This window comes from Monodon monoceros, unplaced genomic scaffold, assembly GCF_005190385.1.
Source record: "Monodon monoceros isolate NGI ecotype Baffin Bay Population unplaced genomic scaffold, NGI_Narwhal_1 Super_Scaffold_20, whole genome shotgun sequence".
Lineage (NCBI taxonomy): Eukaryota > Metazoa > Chordata > Mammalia > Artiodactyla > Monodontidae > Monodon > Monodon monoceros.
The window spans coordinates 15,986,320-16,010,445 of NW_021703777.1; the positions used below are offsets into that span (position 1 = coordinate 15,986,320).

The 24,126-nt window shown below is 34.7% G+C and overlaps 1 protein-coding gene and 1 non-coding gene across 2 annotated transcripts in view; one reads left to right on the forward strand and one right to left on the reverse strand.

The window, feature by feature from the left end:
• STPG2 (sperm tail PG-rich repeat containing 2) overlaps positions 1–24,126 on the reverse strand; it is a 550,510-nt gene that overhangs the window by 226,804 nt on the left and 299,580 nt on the right. The window lies entirely within an intron of this gene.
• Positions 1,685–1,819, forward strand: LOC114903339. The gene has a single exon (XR_003795718.1). It is a non-coding gene; the product is annotated as a small nucleolar RNA SNORA70 (small nucleolar RNA).

Genomic DNA, 24,126 nt, shown 5'->3' on the forward strand with positions numbered 1-24,126 from the left:
TTGTCCCTATTATATCTCAAGTAGGAAAATTTGAAACTGGGGCTCATTTGTCAGCTGGGGGCTGGAATCAGCCAAAGCCTACTTCACTCACATATGTGGTGCCTGGGAGGAAATAACTCAAAGACTAGGACTGCTGACTGGAGTTCCTATATGTGACCCCTCCATGTGGCTTTGCTTCCTCCCAGAATGTTGACTTCAAGGTAGTCAGACTTCTTATATGGAATCTTTGGACTCCAAACACAAATATTCCAGAGAATAAAGTAAAAGCTACATCACCTTTGAGGACTTGACCTCTGAACTCATGCACTGTTGTTTCTGCTATATTCTGTTGGCCATAAACAGTTTGGAAGCCCACTTAAATTTGAAAGAGTATATAGATGCCACCTACAAATTTAAGGAAGTGTGAAAGAATGTGTAGCAATTCTTCTTCATTTCTATAACATCTAAAGCACTACTATAATCATGAAAATAGTAGCCTCTACTTCCAGATGTGCTGGTTAAGTCTACTCCTTCTCAGGAAATTATTATTTCTCCTGAAGCATTCTCAACCTCATTTTTCTGTCATCTTTGTATATTCTCTATCTTGATTGGCCATAATGCCTCTTGTAATTTCTACTACATTCTCACCTAGGGACCTAAATTGATTACTTCGATCACTATCCCATCATGTTAGAAATTACTTCTCAGCATTCCATTAATACATATTAATGTAATGATATTTAATTAATACCTTAGTTATAATTAATAAATAATATTTAAATAACGCTTTAATAATTCTATTAAATTCCTAAGTTTCCCAGCTGACCTTCTAATTTCCCCCATCTATATTCTAATGGACTTGATAAGACTTGCATGCTAAGACTGAACTCTCAGCTCTCCTTTCCTTCTCTCATGTTCCCATTCATTCTCAGAGCACCAACTACCTCTTCCATGTCACAAGTCTCTCTACTTCTCATAAAATGCTTCATAGCAGTTAATGCTTATATATATATATATATATATATATATATGTATATATATATATATATATATATGTATGTATGTAATAAAAAAAGAGAATAAATCTTTTCCCCATCAAAATACTTGTATTTTAGCAGTATCCTAAATTTGCCCAGCAAAGCACTGCAGTAATTCAAAATACCTCTTATATGTGGGAAAATATAAAACATCATTCCCAGTTTCATAAAGTTGAAAACTTAAAATTCTAGAAGAAAAGTACGATTTCTCTTCTAGTATTCCGTTAATTACTGTAATAGGACAAATGAAGCTGTGAGCTTGAGCCAAGAAGTCTATACCACTGTTGCTCAAATTTTCTGTGGTTGAAGAGCCATGTTTTAAAATTTACAGTTCATGCTGCAGACCAGAATTCTTACAAAATAACAGTAAAGTGAATTAACAGAAAAATAATCATGCCCTTGGATTTCAAAGTAATGTCAAATTGCTGTTAAAGTTTCTAAATAATTGCTCTCAATTTCGTCCCCATCTAGTCATGGACTTGTAATAAAGAGTTCACCTACCAGTGTGGATCCTCACATCATGCTTTGAAGAGCAGCGTTCTCCACAGTCCTGCTCTAAGGACTTCTCTAACTGTTGAGCATTCCTTAGCAAGTAGGTCTTAACACTTGGTTTCCAGACTTCCACACCCTAGTTTTATTAGAAAATAACCATTTTAAAAATGATGGATTTGCAGTCAATTAAGCCGACTGTGCCCTTTTCCCCATGGGGGCCCGGTGCGCAATGGCTGCAAACAGCAGCCTCCTCGGTAGTGCATGCAGCCTGTTGCCTGTATGGGTTGCCCTAAGGGACCTTGGAGACTGCCCTTTCCAGTGGACATTAAAGACTGGCATGCTGTCCCCAATCCAGGCTCCAGACAAGTATGTGCAGTGCCTTTAGAAAGCCCCAGAGCAAAGTGGCCAGGGTCCACATTGGTCAAGTCATAATGTCCATCTGCACCAAGCTGCAGAACAAGGAGCATGTGATTGAGGCCCTCTGCAGGGCCAAGTTCAAGTTCCCTGGTCACCAGAAGATCCACATCTCCAAGAAGTGGGGATTTACTAAGTTTAATGCCCATAGATTTGAAAACATGGTGGCAGGAAAGCGGCTCATCCCAGATGGCTGTGGGATCAAACACATCCCTAGTCATGGCCCCTGGAAACATGGCGGGCCCTGCACTCGCGAGAGCCTTGGCGCTGTCCCCTCCTTACTCATGCCCACCAATAAATCCTACTCTCTTGTCAAAAAAAAAAAAAAAATGAAGGAAATAATTCACCAAGATTAAAGAAATAGCTATCCCACATTCCAAGTTTTAAATATAAACTGAGAAGTCAATATATCAGAGGAGAAAGTAAATTAAATAATGAAGAATAATAGAAAAAAAACAGATTTTAAATTATCACAACATTGAAAGTGAATGAAAATCGACTTATAGGACAAGCAATAATAAGAACAAACTGACAAAATAATAATATTGAACATGATGGATTTTCTTCCTTTTAATTTTACAAAATATCTACTCTGGGGAACATACTTTTACTGATTAATGTCATTTAACAATTTTGAGCTCATAGGTTTGGGTTTTAAAGCCTGATGAAAGCTAAATACAAATTCAAACATATAATATTTCACATTTAATTTCATGGACTTTTAAAAATTCATAGATCACTGATTAAGAATCCCTGATAAAGTTACAAGTAAAATATTTTTATAAGTTCAAAAATGTTGTAACTTTCAAATTGTGAATTGCTACTTTGTTTTTAGTGGAATGGAATTTAGATTTTAAAATACTAGAAGAACTAATGTGCAAATCTTCGGGAAAGTGAACCTATAATAGTTTACTAACTCTTCACATGGTCATTTTTTATATAAAGCTATTATATAATATATTCCCTGTGTTGTACAAGGATAAGATCCTTGTATCTTATCTATTTTATACATAGTGGCTGTACCACTTAATCCCCCTCACCCATTTTGCCCCTTTTCCTCTTCCCTCTGACAACCAACAGTCTGTTCTCTGAATCTGTGAGTCTGTTTATGTTTTATTATATTTTTTCATTTATTTTTTAGACTCCACATATAAGTGAAAACATACAGTATTCCCCCTATGAGGTACTCTGGAGTTCTCAAGAGTATGCATGCACGTGTTTCTGATGAGAAGCTTCCTAGTTTTTTACTTCAGTATCTCCTTTGAGAGAATGAGATGCTCATAGAGTGGCAAAAAAAAAAAAAAAAAAAAAGTGAAATTTAGTCTCTAGAACATGGACTGTTAACATGAAACCCTTTTATTGATTCCCATTCAGGACAAAAATAGATACTTAGATAATACTTCCTTCAGAAGTGCCTTTTAAGTTTTCTGATGTTAAAGTATCACTAAGTAATATTTACAGAAATGAGAAAAATGGGATACCTGAATGCTCTTTGGCTTTGATTTATGAAACTCAAGGATCTAGAGCTTTAAATATATTTCTGTTCTTCCATAGAAAATCTACCCACAAAATGTTGTTTACAAAATCAGAAAAGAAACAAAGCTACTTCAGGCATATATAATAGTTGGCATGTATTATGTGTTTACTACAGGCCAGGTATTGTGCTAAACCTTATGAATTAGGGAAATCATTATCATCATTTTATACATGAGGAACCTGATGATTAGACAGGTTAGCTAATCTGACCAAGATATTAAAGATAGTAAGAATTAGAGCTGGGATTCAAATTCAAGACAACGTGATTCCAAAGGCCTGAATTATGCCAGCTCCAACCCATCACCACCACCACAACCACCACCTCTGACATCACTGCCACCATCACCATAGCCATCACCATGACCACCAGCACCCCATCTTTTGCCTCAACTGATGTTTCTGAAGAAGTCAGGTTCCAGAGCAAAATGAGGTGGTGGTAGTTGTGTGTGGTAAGGACATGAAGTTAATATTAAAAATATACACCTGAGACAGAATCTTCCATAGTAGAAACCAAAAGTACATTACTTTACCACACTCTCCAGGCAATTCTTACACAAAGTAAAATGAAAGGACCACTGTAATATGCAATAGTGCTTCAGTTTATATGGAAGTATTTCAATTATTAAAATATTTCAAGAAACATTTTTAAGGCTACAAAAATATAAATAGAAAGGTAAATGGGACAATATTTTAAGTATAGATGCAGTTGCTTACTCTTTTGTGTTTTGTGGCCTTTGAAACAGTATGACCTAATGCAATTAGCAAGCAAGTATACAGTAAGAATTTAGTATAAAACACAATAGGTTTATTAGGAATAAATGACTCCTCAAGCACTAATCTGTTTCCAAAATTTAAGACAAAGAAAGCAATGCAATATAGATTAACTTTCAAAATTTTGTATTTGCACTTGCATTTAAGGCATGTTAATGAGAGAGCCTTATTAGGTAAAATGGTATCACACTTTGCAATGGCACAGAAAAACTTAGATTAATAGATTTTTTTCAAACTTTCCATTCCTCACATTTATTTGCATCATATAACTACATGGCAAACCAAGCATAACATGGGCATTTTGACGCTATCATACTTTATACAAGGAGATTTCAAGTAAAGAAAATTTGGAAAATGATGACAGGTGTCTATGTTTCACCATCCTCTCATTACTCTCCATAGGTCCCCAGACTAGCCATTTGAAACTAATTCATTAATTACTTAATGAATTGTGCACATATGTTCAAAGAATACCATGGCAAGATTGTTCTCTGTAGCATTTTTATGCAAAGCGGAAAAAAATAAACACAACCTATTTGTCCTCACTAAAAGAATGAAAAACAGTTAATTATTCATATAACAGAATATTATCAACAACTATAAGTAATAAACAAAATCTACATGTTTTGACATGGATATATCTCAAAATATTAAGTCAAAAGATCCAGCTTCAAAAGTCTACATGTAGTATGAGTCAATTTATGTAAAAAATTAAGAATAAGGAAAAGGGTATCAGGAGGAAAAAGTGGGTAAGGCATTCAAGGCAGCAGTCCTAATCAAAGTAAAGGAAGAAATACACAGAGTATTTATATGCCATATTCTGGGAATAGGCCTCAGTCCTCCATATGAAATTGTCAGGAAAAGATGCTAGAGAGATAGACAGTGGCCAGACTGTGAAACATTCTGATGGCTGTGCTAATGAATTTGGACTTTACTATACTGGAAATGGAGAGCCAGAAAAATTATTTAATAGGAGGGTGAAATGAGCAGATCTATGCCTTAGGAAGATAACTGTGACTATCAGATGGAGAGGTCGGTAACAGAATTAGAAGCCTGTTAAAATAATCCAGGTAAAAGACAATAACTGACTCTGAGGACAGTTTGCATTATCAGCAGGTATTTCAGGAGCAGATCTCAGTAGAAGACTAGGAACATATACCCAATCCCCATAAGAAAAGGGGGATTATAAAAAGTTAGATTAAGTGGTATAAAAATGAGAATAAAGTTATGATACCTGAGAAGAAAATAGGATAAGACAGAACTCTGGCAAACATCTGTAGACATTAAAGCAGCAGGCAAAGAAGGAAACATCATGGAAGACAGAAAGCATGATCAAAGAGGTGAAAGAAAACAAGGAGGAAGTATTGTTTCAGAAACAAAAGGAAGAAAATGTGTATTTAGCAAATAAAGAAGAGAGTAGATAAATGTATTTTAAGGATCTTTCCAGGCATTTTGATGGCTATCTAATGGATTTTTAGTTAAGAAAATACTTCACAAACTCTGACCTAACTAGTCAACAAAAATATATATATTCTCATGTACACTGGTTCATGAACACTTAAAGGTCACCAGGATACATACGTTATGGTCTCATGTATAGTGCATTCAAAGTTAGGTATAGGTCTGAAGGAGGTGACTAATAATGCTTCAATTAAAGACATAATCTTGTAAAATCAGATATGGGAGTATAGTTTGAAGAACAGCAAGGAAATCAGAAATATACTGATAGAATGTAGTTTTGACTTGTATCATCATGGATGCTCTATTTAATTGTCATTGTAATTTTTCCTTTGGAAGCTTGTCATTATAATGCTAATAAGGTTATACATATTAAAATAGTTACAGTAAAGCAACTTTACATGTGAGTAGCCAAATTTAATATACAAAAATTCAATTTATTCCCAACTTGTGGAAGCCTTCTCATTATAGATAACTGCTATAAAAAAGTATACTTTTTATTACCACTATATTACTAAAAACTTAAAGGGAAATAGATATCCTTTATAACATTAAAAAAAAAAACCCTATCCAAGAAAACAAACTTCATTAAATTGTTGATAACATTTTTGATGAGTAATAAAGTTCTGATCTTAAGAATTAACTTTAAAAAATTTAACATGTTTTTATTATAATGTTACATACATTTCACCCCTGTGGTTTCTTACAGTAATTTTCTCAAAAAAATCCCATATGGACAATATTAATTAATGGATAAGTAATTATAAAATAAGCCTAAATATAGAATTAAAGTAAAACAAATTTTCCAGGAGTTCCTGAAAGATTCAATAATTTTCAAACAATTATTAAAAAGGAATCAAAGTGTTCAGTCATGATTTGCTCATTCAGTTATTTTGCTCAAGTATTTAAATAATTGTTCAGAGGATCGTTGTGGTCCAAAGGCGGGTTGGAAAAGAATTTCCAGACACAAGGCAGAACGCAAAGACAGAGTTTCTTAGAGGGAAGGGTCGCTGCCAGAACAGCGGGCAGACTTCCTAGTAGTCTGAGAGAGTCGAGCCAGAACATGTGCTATTAGCTTTTATAGCCAGAAAACAAAGGAATGGTCTGAGGTAAAAATTTCGTTTACTGATTGGTTGAGGCACATGGACCTTCCTTCTATAGGGTGGGAATGGGACAGGGCAGATGCCTTTCCTTATTTGGGACAGGTTTCCTCGCCCAGGTGGGCTCAGGAATTTCATAACCATGGCAACATGGTGGTGAGGGCGATTAAGAGTCTGGTAGGGGGTGTAAAAAAAAAAAAAATGTAATGTTGAAAGTTTTTCAGGCAGCATTGTCTTTTGTCCTTGAAGCACCATTGTCCTTCGAGCACCACACTGATCTATATAATGTAGTATTTCTTGAAACAGAACTTTGAAACTCAATCTAAATAGTGCAACTAGAGAAAGAATATAAGTAAAACAATGAGCTGTAGACTACAAAGCATTCTTCTGCAGCAGATTGAGAGCTCACATGATGCTCTTTTCTCTTACTCTGATAAACTTATTCTTGAGCTTGCCTATTATTACATGAGAAACTACTGCTGAGAACTGCAGTCAATACAGCAATGAAACTTTAATATCATCTTCCCTTGTTACAAGTGGTGTGATTTTCTGTCATTACCAAGATAGCTTTGACTGAGATATGAAGGCAGATGCACTGACACATTAAATAACCATATACTATTTAAGGGACACAGGAGTAGTTTCAAAGGAGGGGACAGAAGCCTCACAACAGGTCCCACATCATGTCATCAATTACAGACCTGTCACACTAATGACTAATGAAATGCAGGCTGCAGTGACAATGAGAACATTCATCTTGCTCTTCTCTGGAAAAGGTGCACCTGTATCCCACTGCACTCTGTCTTCTGCTACCTCCCACCTCCCTGATTTTTGTTCTCCATGACAGGGAATGTGATCCTAAGAGTGCGATCTATCTATCATCCTTTCTTCCTGAAAGGCACCTTGACTGTGGTTAATGACTAATAAGACCAAACAATAGATAACATACCCCGAGTTCTTATATTCAGCCTCTCTGAAAATGGGCTCAATTGAGACAAAAATAAGGATCGAAGGATTGCACTAGGAAGGCAAGTATTTTATAACAGCTCACTTAATTTGCTCCTCTAGTTCACATCATATTCAGATAAGAAGTGTAACCAAACAGTAATGGGACTGAATTTCTTGTGTGGATCATACAAAGACAGCAATAGATGGTAAGTATACATTCTACATACTTATAAACTTAGATACACAAGCCTTGGAGATATTTATCAATAACAATTTTATTTTGAACTGCATGTTACCAGCACACCCCAACATGAAAGCAAGAATGTTTTTAAACAAAAAAAATGAGAGATGTTTTTATAACATTAAAAAAGATAAACTCTATCCAGCAGCTATTGCCACTGCTGGTACTACTACTGTAAAGCAGCTCTTTGCAGAAAACCACCCTCAGCAGGAGATCCCTTTTGTCTTGGCCCAAGAACATCTTTCAAATCTTTTGATCACACAGTACCTTGCTTAACCTGTTGATTCTTTGCATAGATCAAAGAAATAGAAATGAAGGATAAGTATTTAACGGACGACTAGATCTTTTCCCCAGCTTCCCTTTCAGTAATTTCGTGAACAGACTGTGTGAACAAGATAGCATCTAAAGAAGGATCACAGGGAGTCAACAAATCTGCACGCAATGGGACATCATGAGGAATCGGATTCCCTACCTCAGGGATTAATTGAGATTATTTCCCCTTAGCCCTTGATAAACTTTCATGGCCGAGAAAAATCTTTAGAGCTGGTTTTGGGACAAGAAGCCACCTTCTGCCCAGATTGCTGGCCTTCTGATTAAAGCAATTTTTCCATTCCTACTAGCACTTGCCTCTCAAGTATTGATTTTTGGGCAGCGAGCACCCAGACCTGAGTTGGGTAATGCCACTACTACTACTACTACTACTACTACTACTACTACTACTATCATCATTGTTACTCCTTCTGTTGCTGCTGTTGCTGCTATAGCTACATACCAGGCACTGTAAGGCACTTTCAAGATATACAGAGTCAAAGGAAGGGAATTTTAGGGGTGGAACTCAGGAGAACATAGCTGGGTTTATCTGAAAGAGGTCAGTATGCATTTGAACTGCCTGGAGCAAGAAGAGTTACCTTTTCTAGTTATAGGAAGTTATGTGATAATGGTGTGTGTAAGACACTAGAAGACTATAAAATTCATGTTAAAATCCATTGGTGGGGGTGAGAGACGCATCTTGTTACTGGGTTCTCTATAACGGTGTTTAAATCCAGGAAATCAACATCTTTTTTAACCTTCCCAGTTACCTCTACATTTGCAGCAGTTTCTGAACCTGAACCCAAGCCAAAATCTGTACTGTGTACAATACATCTTAATGTCTGAAAAAAACTTGTACGTGTGATGCTTTTCAGAAATGAGTGAATTAGAGTCACTAGGTTTATTTTAAGCAAGCCTGTAGGGGAAAAAAACCCCTGATGCATTCTATCTAACAAGCAAACTGAAGCCACTTATATAGGAAAGTTATAGGAAAAGATAGCAGCTCTTTCATAGTTGATATTACAAGTATGGTAGGTAAATTCAGCTTCCAGTGAACAAATGAATTTACAATTTTAAATGAAAAGGCAGGTATTTCACACAAACATTTTAACATGTAGTCTTCTATAATGAATATTTAATAATTTCACAGTCACAAGTCAACAGCCCTTGGGACTTTAAAAATAAATGATTCAATATTACAGGAAAGATCTTTGGCCTTTGTAGCCAATAGATTTAAAGAAAAATTCAAATTTATGATAATTAGATAAAAATAAACATATATTTAACTTAAATATTTTGGTAACTGATACATAAATATTCACTAATCTTTTTTTTTTTTTTTTTTTTTCTGTCTAAACAGATGTAATGACTTGCTCAGGGCTTGTCTTAAAGCACCTAGACTCTCCCATTCTTTCAAGAGTCTTCATTAAACTGTCAGCTGATGCTTGTAGCCTCTGGCTTCAGCTGTATTTTCTACCAGGATTAAATTAAAGAATATGAAGCTTTATATTGTTTTACTTTCCATGTTGGCAGGGTCCCATAACTAAGTATGAAAAGAATTAAAGTGCAGAAACAGACGTGATTTTTCTATAACATTCTATCTCTTTACTATAGTGTATAAAACATTTCTGGTATTTTGTAATATATATAAACACATATTTTAAGTGTATATTTTTGTAATCAGTTTATATCATCTGAATGAACTTTCTCATTTTGTGTTTTAAATTTAAATTTGCTTGAAAGGGTGATTTAGTTCATCATAAATTAAGAATGTCAAGTAGTTGATCACAAATGTACTCAAAATGTCCTTCAGGATATCTAACACTGACCCAAAGGGTTTACCACAATTTATGCATATTATAATATACTCTGATTAAATCCTTCAAGTCTAGTCTCTAATAGATATTTATCTCTGAAGTTTCTATCAATAGACTTAAACACTCACTAGTGATCTCGCCCTTCTCTGATCTTCTCTAATGCTTATCATTCATACCAGTTTTTAAATGTTAACCAGTCTTTTCTAGGACAGGTTCTGTCCCTCTAACCAGACTGGAAGTTCTCTGAGGGCAAGAGTGCCTTACTTTTTCATATCCCCATTTGTAGATAGTAATAGGTCATTCATGTAACAAAGGTTCATGAATTTTTTTTACACATTGATGATAATGAAAAACGAGAAGAGGAGAAAGAGAAGAAAGGAAAGGGCAGAAGCATAAATTTAGGAACTGTATTATTATAAGGATATTGAAAAGTAAAAGTGCAATTCGTAAAATTCAGAACATAGGAAAGTAAGACTCTAGTTGATTATTTGGGGAAGCTGATAAAATATAGCAGCAAATCGGTCAAAATAGCTCAAACTGCTAAAGCAATAGTCCTAGTTTACTTGGCTGTGTTTATTTCACATATAATTTTCTGGACCCCAGACTGAGTTTTTCACAATCAAAACAGAATAGCATAATGAAAGGGATGGTACTGAATACTCTGCAATCAATCCTTTAAACAGGTCCTGAGCTGCAGAATGAGTGAACACTCAACTTTCCCCAACTTCAAATGGTCAATTCTGTCCTTTTTAACACAGTCTGCCTTAAACAGCAAAGCACTGTATTACTATTGATGTCATTATTGCCAGTTTTAAAAAGATTAACCAAAGCAGTTATTTATTCATTCTCATATGTGAAACATTTATTAACAATACATTTCCAATAATTTTTATCTAAACCCTGAAATTCAAATGTTACATAAAACAAAATTCTCGAAATAATAGTGATGATAATACATTCAGTGGAAACAGGGTACATTAGATTAGAGTAAAGAAATCTTTAGTTTTACCCTCAGTACTGCCACTAACTAACCACTATGACCTGATTTCCTTTTCACATATGAACCTGGTATGATACACAAATATTTTAATTCTAATATAATATAGGGAGCAGAGGAAGGAAGGAGGGTAAAGGGAGGGAATGGGAGATACAATGCACTAGATTAAAAGGCAGTAAAACTTTAGTCCTGGTTTCAGCATTGCCACTAACTCATTAATGTGACCTTGCCAAGTCACTTAAACTTTCCAGACCATAGTGCCTCAACATAAAATGATGGGATTGGAGGATGTATTCTCAAAGGTTTCGACAAATTTTAAAATTCTATGCCTTGCTAAATTAATCAAAGTTAAATCATTAGCTGTACTGCCACAAGATTCTTACCTCCTAAGGCAAATGACTTGTTTCCCTTATAACCAGAACAGACAAAAACCTGCATTTAAAAATTTTCTCATATCTAAGTAGTTTCATCAGAAGACAAGAATAAGCAGTGCTACTCTGAATAAAGAGAATTACTCATATGAACAACTTTCTGAACTAGACAGCTATTTTGATTTCAATCTTTAACAAACTTAGATTGGTAGTTTTCCATGATTTCTTTCTTCAAAATTAAAAGTATGAGGCAAAAATCTTTTTCTTGAAAGTCAATTACTGAAGCATTTTAATAAATATGAATACTGACCTAAAGCAATACTCCTAATGGATAGTTACTGTCAGTTCATAAACCATCAAAGGCTCTTTGCAAGCGAAGATTGTTACCTACCCAGTAAAAATGCTTTAAAGGAACTCTAAAATGGTTTGATGTATTGAAAAGTTGAGCAGTATGACATGGCATTTACTGTTTTTTAATAACTTTTAATAACATTTTCTTAGCGGATGATGCAGAACCAATCATAGCTATTATAACAATTTAATCATGAAAAAAATGATGACTAAGTTGTAATATAGCCTGACCAATTGTCTACAGTTTACAAAGCAAGATTTAATAGTTTTGTTTTTTTTTTAAACACTTTTGAGGGCATAGCTATATTCTTCAAAAGATAGTGTGGTGGAGACTGCTAATTGGTTTTAAGATCCTAATTTTTAGCTGGGCCCCTCATAGCTGAATATAGCCATGTATCTATAAGCACTGGCTTAATAAAGAGAATTGTTATCTGATTACAAAAGCAACTTTCTATAGCAAATTTGGGGGGTATATCCTTCAGAAGAAGAGGGGATACCCTTTCCTCTCCACCCTCACCCCTGCGATCTGGTACATGGAAATGTATGTGATGTCTGGAATAGCCCTCTTGAACTACGGGGGGTAAGGACCACGTGACCAGGATTGCTAAATGCTAAGCTGGTTGAAGCCCATGTTCCTGGTGACTTCATGGGCCCTCTGTAAGAGCCCTAGACTGCCTATCTCTTTTACATGAGAGAGGGAGAAATTTCTGTATCTATTTTGAGTTTTCTTTTATAGGCAGCTGAACCTACTCTTAATCAACAAAGGCATTTCTAAGATTAGGAGGTTGTTTTAGTTCTCATTAAAATTGTACATAAAAAATAATATCTTAAAGAATCATGAAAAATCAATATATACACCATTAGATAATGCTCTTAGGGAAAAAACTATATAACTTAAAAAAAATTTTTGTAGATGTTATGATTTATGTGTGAATATGCTGGGAGAAAAAAATCTTAAGTGGAAGTGCTAGATATTGAAGGAAGCGTATGCCTCAATAAAAATATCCAAAGTTCATTTTAATCCTACATATTTAGCACATAATTTAGAAATAATACTTAGAGTGAATTTTTTTTCAGTTTTCTAATTGGAACCACTATGAAAATACACCAGCAATGAACACATAGAACTAATTAATAACTGTACACTAAATTAAAGATTATGTAATAGGACTCCCAAAACTAAAACTGTTTGATGAATGATTTTGTTTTTCCATCTTCTCCCTCTGTTGCTGGGGACTGAAACTTAAATTCTTTGTTACTGTGCATTCTTTGTTACTGATTAATGTGCGCAGGCATTCTCACTGTTTCTGCTTGTTCCTCTTGTCTTAACCACAGAAACCCAAGGCCATGAAATCACAAAGCAAGAATTATCAGAAGAAGGAACATTCTAACTGGGACCAGAGGGCTGAAAAAACCAGAGGACCGAAACAGTCAGAGATAATGTCATGGAAAGAACTACCCTCAACAAAACAATCAACTATATGTGACAGTGGTCACACTGAAACCCCAAAACTTTTCTTTAAATATCCCTGCTTTCTCTTAGAAGGCAGGACGGTAGTGCTTAAGACGTTAGTCAGCTACCCTCCTCATTTTCTGACAAATCAATAAAATTTCTCTTTCCTTTATTCTCAAACCCTTGCCCTTGTTATTCTCATTCAGCATCAAGGACACGGACCAAATTTTCAGTAACAATTTCTCTGCTAACATATAGAAAAGAAACTAAAGAAAGATCCACTTAAGAGGAATAAAATCAACACACATTTTGAAATAATTTATATGCAAATACAATAGAATTCAAATTAAGTATTTACTAATAGATTAGATTATACATATAAAAATTTATTTTAAAAATGGTGCTCATTAATGATAAAAAATTAAAACCCAAGTACAATATAAATAATGTAATCAGCACTTACTATGGACCAGCCAGCATACCTACATTTTTTGTAACACTTAAAATGTCCTATCAAATAGATTCTATTAACAGTCCCATTTTAAAATATGAGGAATCTGGTGCTCACTTCTCAAATTCTCTGGATACGAGTGAAGTGGGAGAGAGTGGAAAAGCTAGTGGAGTGCCTATGTCTGTCTTATCAAAAAAGGTTAACTCTTAATGATTAGACTATGCTACCTATAAGGGCCTCAATAATAACAAAACTCAATATATATATAGTTTTCCCCACCTCCAAGATCATCTTGCACTTGGCTAATACATAGATAGTAACTATAATCACAACTATATAGAAATGTGCCTTTAATGAATTTAAATTGAATTGAAACCACAAAAAGTTTCAGTTATTTTAAGAGATTCTAAAAATCTATGATTTGTGATTTTCCTCAAGCATATATTGCATTACCCATTGTTAAGACATTGGTATCTGCATTTCAATTCAAACTGGTTATTTTCTACTTGCCTCTCATATGCAGTAACACAGTAACTATTACAACTGTATTTCCTGAACAAATATAAACCCAAAGAGAAGCCCATTAGTGTAGATGGAAGTAAAAAGTGAAAGGTCTAAGAAAATGATCATTTTTAACTAGAAAATATAAGATTTAGATAATGTGGAGAATGTTGAATTGAGCAGGGGTTCTGACCTCTGATGTGAATAGGCTCATTTTATATTCTACATAGAAACAAAAAAAGGAAATTTATTAAAATGTTTCAGGACATGTTCTAGCCAGTGCAAAAACATAACATTTATGGGAGAAATTAGATGTTATGGTAGGGATCAGGGAAGCTTGATTTTATACCATTTTAGGTGCCCAGAATATAGTAAATTTTGTTTTCTTAAACTTTAAGTGTGACTGATATCACTAGGTTCTTAAGATATTCATTAACTGGTATTCTAAGTTTATGATTTAATTTTTAAAGTCACTATTTTTATGGAATATGATAGCACACATCTCTTAACTAAGTTTCTAGTGAATTGGAACTGACTGAGCAATTCAGCAATTTACAAAAGGCATGACTTAAAAAAAAAATCAAATCAAAATCAGAAGCCAGATCTTTACTAGTTATCATCTTCATATTAAAAACTCAACCTATGACTCAGCCATAAAAAGAAACGAAATTGAGCTATTTGTAATGAGGTGGATAGACCTAAAGTCTGTCATACTGAGTGAAGTAAGTCAGAAAGAGAAAGACAAATACTGTATGCTAACACATATATATGGAATTTAAGAAAAAAAAATGTCATGAAGAACCTAGGGGTAAGACAGGAATAAAGACACAGACCTACTAGAGAATGGACTTGAGGATATGGGGAGGGGGAAGGATGAGCTGTGACAAAGTGAGAGAGAGGCATGGACATATATACACTAACAAACGTAAGGTAGATAGCTAGTGGGAAGCAGCTGCATAGCACAGGGATATCAGCTCGGTGGTTTGTGACCACCTGGAAGGGTGGGAGGGAGGGAGACGCAAGAGGGAAGAGATATGGGAACATACGTATATGTATAACTGATTCACTTTGTTATAAAGCAGAAACTAACACACCATTGTAAGGGAATTATACCCCAATAAAGATGTTAAAAACAAACAAACAAAAAAACCTCAACCTATGCGTTGAAACAGCCTTATATGAAAATTAATCAAAAGAGATTTCTAGGTGTGACAGTTACTCTAATATTGTTCAATGTATTTGTTCTGTTTACACCCCTGTTTAATATCTTCTGTGATATAACAATAGAATCAGAGTGACCTGCAGCACCATTACCAATTTAGCATTTGTAGACAGTGTTGGTTGTACTGATAACATCAATGTTCTCACTTAAATTTAGCAACAACTGAATTAAGAACCATTTGAGTAAAATGCTATTTTTCTAAATGACCACTAATAATAAAACACGTGTTCATAACAATGTTACAGAAAACATTCAGGATCAAATTCCCAATATCTTTATAATGTAGATATTTGTCTACTTTACTGATTTTCTCCTACTGGTTATTGTTAAATGCAGAAAGTTCATTTTACCACATTTCACAAATCATAGTAAGCTCTCTACCAGGCATTCAAAAGAGCTGTAACTTCAAAAAATACATCATTTTATAAAAGAATGTGGCCAAGAGAGTCAAGATTACAACCTCAAAAACTGAATGATTAATCTATATTTATCATCATCATCATAAACTGACAGATGGAAAATATCTTGAGCATCTTTTATTCATGAAGAAACATTAAATCATATTTAGCTTTTCTGTTTTTAAAATCTGAGTTGAATAAATTGAGCATTGGTACTATTCCTACTATCATTTAACTATTGATGTTCTGATAATATTTGTAGGTACTCTTTTATGCTGTGAAAGCTTAGAATGTTCTATAAGATGCTCCTCTATCATTGTTGAGATTATACCTAACTTTCTGTTATTTTCAGTTTCCACCGAAATTTAAATTTCTAATGCAAACTGCCATAAAACCTAAAAATAATTACAAAAATTACATCATAAAGATAACCATGTAATGTTTCCAGCTTGCTATAATTACTAAATATTACTAAATTAATACTCCAATACAAATACACTTTGCATAAACAGAAAAATTCACAAATAATATTCTCAATTTTTGAACTAAATTTTCCTCCTTTACTTTCTCACTTTTAATAGGGACATGGTTTTTAATAGTAATAACTAACATTTACTAGCTGGTCAGCACAATTCTAAGTACTTTAAGCATATTAACTCAGTGAACTAAGTTAGCAGAATTTAGTTAGTAACTAAGTCAGTGAATCCTCACAATAAACACAAAGAAAGTATTATTATTTTCTACATCATCATTATCAGATGGGGAAACAGAGACACAGAAAATTTAAATAGCTTGCCTAAAGGCATACAGGTTTACTTAGTGAAATTTAAATTTGAATAGGGGGATCATAGTTTGAGTTTTCAGTGCTAATCACTATTCTACTATGCCTCTTAACTTTACAATAAGCAAATAAAAACTCAGTTATAAAAAGAGGCAACTGACAGTGAGCCACAGTAGTGGGGACCATGAAAACTGGAGAAAATATGATTCACTGAAAGCGGCAGCTGCTAAGTAGCTCCAGCCAACTGTAGCCAGTAGAAATGTATTGGGTTGGGATTTTATTTTACTCACTTACAAACTAGTTAGCCAGTTACTATTTCATGATGCTGGCAAGAACAATGAGATTCCTGGGTCTGAGACAAAGAACTTTGTAACTCAAGGCATGGCAAACAGCCCTATCATCAGCATATTTCTGTCAGTTCCCTTTCCTTGTCATGTGATGGGTCCTGGCCCAGACAAACACAAGCGGTTTCAAAATGATGCACACATACAAAAGGAAGCTATTCTATCATTAAAGAGCCCTACTCTATATTCCCATAATTACACAGATTAAGTGACATTTTCCAGAGTTGTGACTTATAAATCAATAAATTTCAGACTTATTTAGAATTAGCAGCCTTGACAGACCAGGTACATACTGCTATAAAAGCATTTCACAGGTAAGGACCCTGTCTGGTAAATACCACTAATGTGATTGCAAGGATGTCTGCTTTTAACATGTTTATAAGGAGATTTGACCAGAAGAAAAATCATATGATCACACTAACAGATGCAGAAAAAGCATTTGACAAAATGCAACAACTGTTCATGATAAAAACTCACAGCAGACTAGGAATAAACAAGAAATTGCCGAACTTCATAAACATTTACAAAATCCCCTATAGCTAACATTGTACTTAATGGTGGGAAACTATATGCTTCTTTCTTGTGATCAGGAACAAGAGATGGATGTTTCTGCTCACCATTCTTATTCAATAGTGTACTGGAAGTGCTAGTTAATGCAATAAAAAAAAGAAAACTAAGTAAAGGTATACTGATTGAAAAAGAAGAAACAAAATGGCCTTTTTTGGAACATAACTGTCTATGTAGAAAATCCCAAAGAATCAACTAATAGCAAGGGTACAAGATACAAAATTTATATACAAAAGTCAGCTGCTTACCTATACCCAAGGAATGAACTACTGGAATTAGAAATTAAAAACACAATGCTATTTGCATTAGCACTCAAAAATATGAAATACTTAGGTATAATTCTAACAAATATATACAAGAGCTATACAAGGAAAACTACAAAATTCTGATGAAAGAAATTAAAGCTGATATAAATAAATGGAGAAATAGTCCAAGTTAATTGATAGTAAGACAATATTATTAAGATGTCAATTCTTCCAAAAAGGGCTATAGATTCAACGCATTCCCATTCAAAATCCTGGAAATCTATTTTGTGGATATAGAAAAACTGATCCTAAGGTTTATATGGAAAAGCAAAAAGACCTATAATAACCTAGACAATACTGAAGAAGAACAAAGTTGGAGTACTAATACTACCAGACTTTAAGACTAACTATAATGCTAGTTATCAAGACAATGTGATATCGGCAAAAGAATAAATAGATCAATGGAACACAATAAATAGCCCAAAAATGCTCCCACGCAAATATAACCTAATGATCTTTGGCAAAGTAGCAAAGGTAATTCAGTGGAGAGAGGACACTCCTTTCAACAAATGATTCTGGAACAAATAGACATCCATATTCAAAACAATGTAATCTAGACAGAGAATTTATACCTTTTACAAAAACTATTTAAAAATGGAACATAGACATCAATGTAAAACATGAAACTATACAACCTCTAGAAGATAACATAGGAAAAAAATCTAGGCAAACTTGCATTTGGCAATGATTTTAGGTATAATACCAACAGCACAATCTATGAGAAAAAAATTGATAAGTTGGACTCCATTAGAAACTAAAAATGTCTACTCTGTGAAAGATACGGCTAGGAGGATGAAAAGACATGATAGACTCAGAGAAAATATTTGCAAAACTCATATCTAATAAAGAAAGGACTTGTATCCGAAACATACAAAGAAACTCAACAATTTAAAAAAACTACAAAATGGGCAAAAGATCTGAATAGACACCTCACCAGAGAAGAGATACAGATGGAAAATAAGCCTATGAAAAGATGCCCAAAATTATGTCATTAAGGAATTGCAAATTAAAACAACAATGGGATACCACTGCATACCTATTAGTATGGTTAAAATACAGAACACTGACAACACCAAATGCTGGTAAGAATGTGGAGCAACACACATTTATTCATTGCTGGTGGGAATGAAAAATGGTGAAGTCACTTTATAAGTCATCTTGACTTCTAAATATATTTACTACAAAGTAAATATATTCTTGTCTTATGATCCAGCAATCTCACGTCTATTTATCCAAATGAGCTGAAAACTTTCGTCCACACAAAGACCTATACACAAATGTTTATAGCAACTTGATTCATAGTTACCAAAAGAAATCAAAACATGTAACTAAGATGTGTTTCAGTGAGTGAATGGATAAACTATGGAACATCCATACAATGGAGATGGAGTATTATTCAGCAATAAAAAGAAATGTGCTATCAAGCTACGAAAAGAAATGGAGGAATCTCACATGCATCTTATATGGTGAAAGAAGTCAGTCTGTAAAGCTACACACTGTGTGACTCAAACTATATGTCATTCTTGAAAAGACAAAACTATAAAGACAGTAAAAAGATCAATTACTGCCAGGGGCTCAAAGAGAGAAGGATGAATATGTGGAGCAGAGGGCTTTTTTAAGGCAGTGAAAGTATTCTGTATGATACTGAATTTGTAAAAACCCACAGAATTGTACAACACAGAAAAATGAATACTGATGTAAACTGTGGACTTTAGTTAATGTATTAATATTGGTTCATCAGTTATAACAAATTTACACATATGTAAGATGTTAACAATGGCTGAAACTGTGTATGTGCAGAGGGAGAGTATATGGGAACTCTCTGTACTTTCAGCACAATTTTTCTGTAAACCTAAACCTGCTCTAAAAAATATCTGTTTTTTTAAAAAAAAAGGCAAGGAAAACGGTCTGGCTGATAGAGTGTATAACATACACAAGGAAGAATAGTACTAGGTCAAGCCATATGAAATTGCCAATATTTAACCTTTGTTAACCTATAAAATTTGTAATTTTATATGGTTCAGCCTGAATTGGAGATGAGGTCAGAGAGTGATGATTGTCTGGAAGAAAGAACAGAAGAAAAAGCATGTTATTTATTTTAGATAACAGCACTCAGTCCTTATAAGCACTCCTTACAAAATAAAAGTCCACTAAATGCTCTCATGTTTCAGGTAGAGTGTGTTGTCTGAAAACCATTAATACTGGGTTATTTAAAGTTTTCTTCTCCTTGTAAGATTCTCTGTTCCTTCTTTTTTTTACCCCATTATCTTATCAAAGACTTTGGACTCAAATGTCATTGATTTTTGTTGTCCATTTATTTTGTTGCCCCACTCCTTAGCGCATTAAAGGTTGATTAGAAGTTCTCTGGGCATAGTTGGGGCTTGCCAACCTAATCTGGTGTCCAGGATGATGTGGCTCAGCCATTTCACTAGCAAAACTTTGAAGTCAATACCTTTAAGTTGCTTTTGTTTTTGCTTTTTTGTTAGGATTGTTCTATTCCTCAGAGAAGACTCTTTTATTTTCCCGCCTGGAAGTTAGAATCCTGGATGCCAACCTTCTAGAAATAAACTGGGAGAAGAAGGCTGGTAGTCTCAAGATTCAGTGAATATTTACTCACTTACTCCCCTCACCCTCTTTTCATGGTGCATGACTCCTCCCCTTTTAATTTTGATGTTAAATTCACTGGTTGGCAAATAATAGTTTTATTTCCTTGATGATTTTTAAATCATAATTTTAAATTATTTTTTAGTTAGCTGAGGATCTTTTTTACCCAATTAGATGAAATAAACCAGAGTGGTAAATGCATTGCACTTAGGTTTATAAATTGATATTTACTTTTTCTCTATAAAATTATTTTATAAAATGCCTAATTTCCCAAGTGGAAATTTTCATTTTCTCTCAAATTACATATTTAACATTTTAATATGGTTTCTAATTTAAGTCCAGAATAAAGGGAACAAATGAAAATATATGCATGAAATCTTAAGTTTACTGGTCTTTCCTTCCACCAGCCTGTGCAGAATGGGAGAGGGGTTTGGGGATGAGTCTACTTAAAAAATTAGCAGTGACAAGGTGAGAATTAAAAAGGAATCTTCTGATTATATTATAACATGTATATAACATGCAAAGAAAAAATTGATGTATTTTCTGAAATTACTTTGTACTAAACCACTATCTTTTTAATAATACACTTGTCTTTTTGATCTCTCAATTCAATTGTGAACACCTTAGAGGCTAATCTACTCATGTATCTTTCACAATATGTAGCTTAATTCTTTGCATGCTATAGATGCTCAATGAAAGAATAAAATTATAGAGCATATTAAATAATTAAATTAGGTAATTTTCTAATATCCCTTAAGTTCCAAATTTATAATCTAAAAGCAATCTTCATATGATATATACATAAACATTCAGTTGTCCAAGTTAGCAATCTAATACTTTTGGGTTTAATATGTAACCTTTTTGCAAATACTAAAGAATAATATGAGCAAATATTCATTTAAAATTCAAATGAAGGAAATATTCAATATTTTTCCAAAACTTAGTTTAGCCAAATTATAATTAAAAATTTTGAAAATCTGCTACTTGTACCAAGTTGTTAAGTAGATTATACAAAATATAATTGGAATTATAAATATGCATCAAAAATCTTAAATATAATTAAGTTCAATTAGGGCAAGTGGACTAATTGAGAAAATAAATGTATAAATAGAAAAATGTTAGATTTCTAACAAAACAGTTTTTGAAATGAAAATTTTGCTCAGTTTTTTTTAAATTTTGTTTTGTTTTGTTTTTGTTTTTTTTTCTTTTTTTTGCGGTACGCGGGCCTCTCACTGCTGTGGCCTCTCCCGCCATGGAGCACAGGCTCTGGACGCACATGCTCAGTGGCCATAGCTCACGGGCCCAGCCACTCCACGTATTGTGGGATCTTCCCGGACCAGGGCACGAACCCGCGTCCCATGCATTGGCAGGTGGACTCTCAACCACTGTGCCACCAGGGAAGCCCGGTGCTCAGGTTTTTAATAAGATAATATAAGAACTTATTTATGTCTAATAGGTATCAGATTATTTTAAAATACAGGAGATATATATATGTGTATACACGCACACACACACACAATGGAATACTACTAGCCATAAAAAAAGAATGAAATTTTGCCATTTGCAACAACAAGGATGGACATGGAGGATATTACGCTAAGTGAAATAAGTCATACAGAGAAAGACAAATACTGTATGATACCACTTATATGTGAAATCTAAAAAAAATACAAAAATTATAGAATATAACAAAAAAGAAACAGACTCACAGATAACAGAAACAAACCAGTGGTTGCCAGTGGGGAGAGAGAAGAGGGGAGGGGTAAAATAGGGGTCAGGGATTAGAGGTACAAACTATTACGTATAAAATAAACTACAAGGAGAGGAACCAAGATGGCGGAGCAGAAGGACACGCTCTCACTCCCTCTTGCGAGAACACCAAAATCACAACTAGCTGCTGGACAATCATCGAAGGAAGACACTGGAAATCACCAAAAACCACACCCCACATCCAAAGACAAAGGAGAAGCCACAATGAGATGGGAGGAGGGGCGCAATCACAGTAAAATCAAATCCCATAACTGCTTGGTGGGTGACTCACAGACTGGAGAACACTTAGACCACAGAAGTCCACCCACTGGAGTGAAGGTTCTGAGCCCCACATCAGGCTTCCCAACCTGGGGGTCTGGCAATGGGAGGAGGAATTCCTAGAGAATCAGACTTTGAAGTCTAGTGGGAATTGACCGCAGGACTTCAAAAGGACTGTGGGAAACAGAGACTTCACTCTTGGAGGGCACACACAAAGTAGTGTGCACATCAGGACCCAGGGGAAGTAGCAGTGACCCCAGGGGAGACTAAACCAGGCCTACATGCTATTGTTGGAGGGCCTCCTGCAGAGGTGGGGGGGGGCTGTGGCTCACCGTGGGGACAAGGACACTGGCAGCAGAAGTTCTGGGAAGTACTCCTTGGCATGAGCCCTTCCAGAGTATGTCATTAGCCCCACCAAAGAGCCCAGGTAGGCTCCAGTGTTTGGCTGCCTCAGGCCAAACAACCAACAGGGAGGGAACCCAGCCCCTACCATCAACAGTCAAGTGGATTAAAGTTTTACTGAGGTCGGCCCACCAGAGTAACAGTCAGCTCTACCCACCACCAGTCCCTCCCATCAAGCCTCTTAGATAGCCTCATCCACGAGAGTGCACACAGCAGAAGCAAGAATAACTACAATCCTGCAGCCTGTGGAACGAAAACCACATTCACAGAAAGATAGACAAAATGAAAAGGCAGAGGACTAAGTATCAGTTGAAGGAACAAGATAAAACCCCAGAAAAACAATTAAATGAAGTAGAGATAGGAAACCTTCCAGAAAAAGGTTCACCATATGATCCAGCAATCCCACTACTGGGTGTATACCCAGAGAAAACCATTGTTCAAAAAGACACATGTACCCCAATGTTCATTGCAGCATTATTTACAATAGCCAGGTCATGGAAGCAACCTAAATGCCCATTGACAGACGAATGTATAAGGAAGATGTGGTACATATATACAATGGAATATTACTCAGCCATAAAAAGGAACGAAATTGAGTCATTTGTTGAGACGTGGATGGATCTAGAGACTGTCATACAAAGTGAAGTAAGTCAGAAAGAGGAAAACAAATATTGTATATTAACGCATGTATGTGAAACCTAGAAAAATGGTACAGATGAACTGGTTTGCAGGGCAGAAGTTGAGACACAGATGTAGAGAAGAAACGTATGGATGCCAAGGGGGGAAAACTGCGGTGGGGCGGGGATGGTGGTGTGCTGAATTGGGCAATTGGGATTGACATGTATACACTGATGTGTATAAAATTGATGACTAATAAGAACCTGCAGTATAAAAAACAAACAGCAACAAGAAACTAATACTAAACTTTCTTTGGGTTATTTGTATGGAAATATGTTAATATAAATGTTTCAGACATTACATGAAATTTCTAAAAATCTTATATGTTCTGGTATAATGTTATAAGTCATAATTCTAGTTATTACTTTAAAATGTATATCTCAGAAATAACTAAATTTCCTTGTCAATTGCATTATTATGAATTTTCATCAAATCTTTAACCGTGGTCATTTTTAAGTCTTTTGTCATTTACAGACAGTTCTGGGTGTACTCTGATGCTTTCGCAAAAATGTTCCTATAAAAGGGTTTTATCTTCAAGGAATTCATGGAAAAGACTCTGACAAGTACAGGT